This window comes from Drosophila montana, unplaced genomic scaffold (genome assembly GCF_035044405.1).
Source record: "Drosophila montana isolate Dmon_TW-CO22-7 unplaced genomic scaffold, ASM3504440v1 contig_1326_1, whole genome shotgun sequence".
In the NCBI taxonomy this organism is placed as follows: Eukaryota; Metazoa; Arthropoda; class Insecta; order Diptera; family Drosophilidae; genus Drosophila; species Drosophila montana.
Window position 1 is genome coordinate 24,503 of NW_026996289.1, and position 4,615 is coordinate 29,117.

Consider the following 4,615-nt stretch of genomic DNA (forward strand, 5'->3'; position numbering starts at 1 on the left):
CCACCACAATTTTATAAATCAAGTTAATAATCCAACTTGTATAGCCCATCAATTTAAGCCACAATTTATATGCAATTGACTTTTTGAGAATACAAAAATATTCTATGGTACAATAAGATGTACTGTCGAAAATGTCATTAAGATCGGTTAAGAAACACAAAAGTTATGTGCGCACGTATTAGCATCAGCTAGCGCAAATTCCAAGAATTTCTATATACATGTACACACACACATTCATGCGCGTTTGCTTGGAATTCAATCAACAGCATTGCAATTGCGATTGTATTGTTTTCTGTGCTGCTATTTTAATTGGCTTTTTTCTCATTAAAACTCAATTATTGGTGTGGCTCTTGAGTAGAGGTGGCGGCAAGTGGTGCGGTTAGTTGCCAGTTCGAACCCTGCCAACGGAACATTTTTTGTTTGTATTAATTTTTCTTTATTACTACTAAAAACAAACTAACGAGCTCGTAGCGCGAGCTGTATTTGGTGTTGGAAGAAGAGGGTTCAGGGTATCCCTTAGTCGGGAGCTGCCGACTAGAACCTCTTATATGCTTTTATTTATACTAATATTTAGTTTTATTATGATAAAGCTTCTTAAACGTTGCCCTTTAATAAACTTAAATCCCCTCAAAATATTAAAATTAAAATCGTCAAGTAATCATAATTACCATAACACTCAAACCCCAGAAACAGAGCTTGACATTTTAAATCAATTAAACGAACAAATTGAATCTTTAACAAGTAAGAGGTTCTAGTCGGGAGCTCCCGACTAGTGGATACCCTGTTACGGAACTGCTTGTTATTTAGTGGGCCGCGCCGGCTGGCTCATCGGTTTCTCTGGGTGTAGTCCCATCCCCGGCCCGCAGTCCGCACAATCGATATCAACAAAGATACAACGTCTGTAGCAAAACTTACCTATACAACACTATTCAAAATGAACCACATAATCGATAACAACAAACAGTCAGAACTTCCAACAAATGAACAACACTAGCAGCTGTAGCAATAAGAAAGTGTAAGCAACAAAGGTGAGACGCTCAATATAAATTAACAAAAAAACACTATTCATCCACTTTACTGTTCCAGATTGGGTCCCAGTTCCGGACCCAGCGTACCCGCCCTACCTGAGACGATCACCTGATCTCGTCTCCCTCATTTTGGCCACTAGATGGCCTGCATCAGCCCGTTTCGGCTGTTATGCCCCCTCTTCCCATTAAGTGAGACTTAGCCGGACATTTCTCTCTTCAATATGTGCGTATAATTGGTTGCATTTCTTATGATTATTAACAATTAATGTTTCTTATTTCTATCTATTTATCAAGGTATCTCCATTCAGTTATTCACATTATCATGCACGTGAACATTTCTGTACCAGGTGCGTATAATTGTTGCATGTACTTGTGATTATGGACAACGTGTATTAATTTCTAAAATTTCAATTTATATTACAGAATATGTGTTATTTACTTTAACAACATTAAATGGAACAGGCGACGAAACACTGCAAGGTAATTGCCCGTCAACAAAAGAAAAAAAAAGAACGAGGGGAAAGAAATAAACATCAGGTAATTATTGCACCAATGGGGAGCAAGTACCCGCTGAAATGCTGATATGCGTATATAAGTATGTATATATATATATGTGCTACACGAAAAAAGGAAGTGTTATGTTTGTCAAAAGTGCTTATAATACCTTGCCTGCCTAAAGAGCTCTCTGGGTGGGGGCGGTAAGGGCCATTCCTTTTTGTTTTCCTTTTGGTTTTCCTTTGGTTATATTATCTTCTGAGCATTAATTGTATGAATAAATTTAGGCGCACGACACAAGTTTCTTTTCTTTTGATTTGCGGCCGCCGAATTAGAGAAAATTAAATGTTTTGAGACAATGTTCATTAATTTAAATTTTTATTTGCGGAAAACTTTTCTAGTAAATTTTATCTGCACAGCTGCCTTTTTTTTGGGTAAACGGCCCAAATGAAGGCCAAGGGCATATTCAAGGGCAGGCGATCCGCTCTCCTTATAATCTCTTCAAGATCGAAACGGGTGGCCAATAGCAATCGCCCCTTTTTGCGCCGTGGATCGCAAGCGTGGCGTTGCCACCCTTAAATAAATTGGGCTCCGCTGTGGGCCCAGCTTCACCCCCGAAACTCTGACCCTATGACAAAAAGATATCGGCGTGGCCGATAATATCGCACGCAACCAACTAAGCAAACCATCGATGCTGCCGATAACGTCAAATGCAACAAAGAGCTAGAGTCGCCAACCTTGAAATGTAGCTTCTAGAATAGTATATATATATATCAAGTATCTGGAATTTTATAGCTATCGCCACCTCCCCTTTACCACTATAAAGCATTAAATAAAGTTAATAAACCAACTTGTATTGCCCACTAATTTATGCCACAATTAATGCAATTGATAATACAAATCAGAATACACAAATATTCTATATTCTATTCTACCATAAGATGTACTGTCCAAAATCTCATTAAGATCGGTTGAGAAACACAAAAGTTATGTGCGCACGTGTTAGCATCAGCTAGCGCAAATTCCAAGAATTTTGGTATACATGTACACACACACATTCATGCGAGTCTGCTTTGAATTCAATCAACAGCATTGCAATTGCGATTGTATTGTTTTCTGTGCTGCTATTTTAATTGGCTTTTTTCTCATTAAAACTCAATTATTGGTGTGGCTTTTGAGAAGAGGTGGCGGCAAGTGGTGCGGTTAGTTGCCAGTTCGAACCCTGCCAAAGGAACATTTTTTTTGTATTAATTTTTCTTTATTACTACTAAAAACAAACTAACGAGCTCGTAGCGCGAGCTGTATTTGGTGTTGGAAGAAGAGGGTTCAGGGTATCCCCTAGTCGGGAGCTCCCGACTAGAACCTCTTACTTGTTTTTATTTATACTAATAAATCGTTTCATTATGATAAAGCTTCTTAAACGTTGCCTTTAAATAAACTTAAATCCCCTCAAAATATTAAAATTAAAATCGTCAAGTCGTCAAAATTACTTTTACTTTACAAAAAACTATCCTCCTTGGCCCCACCAAATCCTCGTTTACCTGCAGCCCCTTCAGCTCCTACTTTAACTGTTGTTGCCCCTCGTAGGCAAGTTTTTGTGTCTCGACTTTCGTCTGACACCACCTCTGAGTGATTGGCAGCTTACAATGCTAGCAAATCTTCTGATAGTGAGTCAATTACCAAATTTAATTTCTCCACTATTCGTGAAATATCATCATTCTAAATAAATGTTTCGCATGATATGTTCCCAATCATTTGTGATCCCAAATTTTGGCCTCCACACATGATTGTTCACGAGTTCAAGCCAAAAAAGCGTAACCAGCCTGTCACCTTCCAGTCCCTTCAGTAGAGGGTACCATGTCTACCCCAAAAAACATACTTCTTCTTCTGACCAAGTCTTTATTCACTATCAGAATGTCAGAGGTCTTATTTCAAAACTTAAAAATCTTTTCATGTCCAGCGCTTCTTTCGATTCGGATATAATCGCATTTTCAGAAACATGGTTAAATTCAACCATATCTGATTTTGAGGTTTTTTCGAATAATTTTATTTTGCATAGAAATGATCGGCCGAGTCGGGGTGGTGGGGTATTGCCGTTAAAGCCACTCTCCAGTCAGAACTTTTCTGTTTTAGTACGCCTACTGACGCTGAGATTGTCTCAGTCAAGGTGTCTTTTCCTACACGGGATATTTATATTACATGCTCTTATGTTCCTCCTTCTTCTGATATTCAAGTTTATATGAAACATATTTCTTGTATTAAAGAAGTTCCTTCACACGTGCGTATTTCTAATGTGTCTAGGTCCCCTCCTTTATCTCTCCCTGAGGATGTATATCATCCTACTTTAGAGGTTGCAATGTTCAATTGTAATCCTCTCATTTCGTGCTCATCAGCCAATAAGCCCCGCCGTTGCTTTCGCAGAGGAAATTATTCATTGCTGAATCAGCTTATTTATGCAACCGACTGGTCTTTCTTATATGACTCGGTTGACATGAATACTGCTATTAACTTTTTTTATAACACCCTAAACTCCCTCTTAGATATGTGTATTCCCAAGTCAATTACTTCGAATACTTCTTCAAAGCTACCTTGGTTTACTTCCAGATTATCAAATCTAAAAAATATAAAATCTAAATATTTTAGAAAGTTTAATAAGTCTGGTTCGTGTACAGACTTGGCTAAATATTCCATAGCCAAGTCGAACTTCTTTCTTCTGAATTCTCAATGCTATGAGAATTATCTTTCTCGTTGCAAAAGGCGATTTGCCCTAAATCCGAGACAGTTTTACAATTTTGTAAACTTGAAGCGTAAATCTTCAAGTTTGCCATCTTCTTTTTCTCTCGGGATGGATAAAGCTAGCAATGACTCTGATTCTGCTAACCTCTTTGCTAATTTTTTTCAATCAACTTACTCTTTAGTCTGTCCTAATAATTATTCTTACCCTTATACTATTACTTCCTCTAGTTCTATACCTCCTCCTATTATTTCCCATTCCTCTCTCCTTTTAGCTTAAAATTCTTTAAAATCTTCATTCTCTCCTGGGCCTGACAATATTCCTAGTTGTCTGCTCAAGGAGTGTAGTTCTTCCCTTG

At 37.9% G+C, this 4,615-nt stretch overlaps 1 long non-coding RNA gene across 1 annotated transcript; it reads left to right on the forward strand.

Annotated features, from left to right (window-relative positions):
• The first annotated feature begins 970 nt into the window (after positions 1 to 970).
• Positions 971 to 1,566, forward strand: LOC135427321 (uncharacterized). Its single transcript, XR_010436036.1, has 4 exons — positions 971 to 1,028; positions 1,087 to 1,251; positions 1,323 to 1,375; positions 1,452 to 1,566. It is a non-coding gene; the product is annotated as an uncharacterized LOC135427321 (long non-coding RNA).
• The last annotated feature ends 3,049 nt before the right edge of the window (positions 1,567 to 4,615 follow it).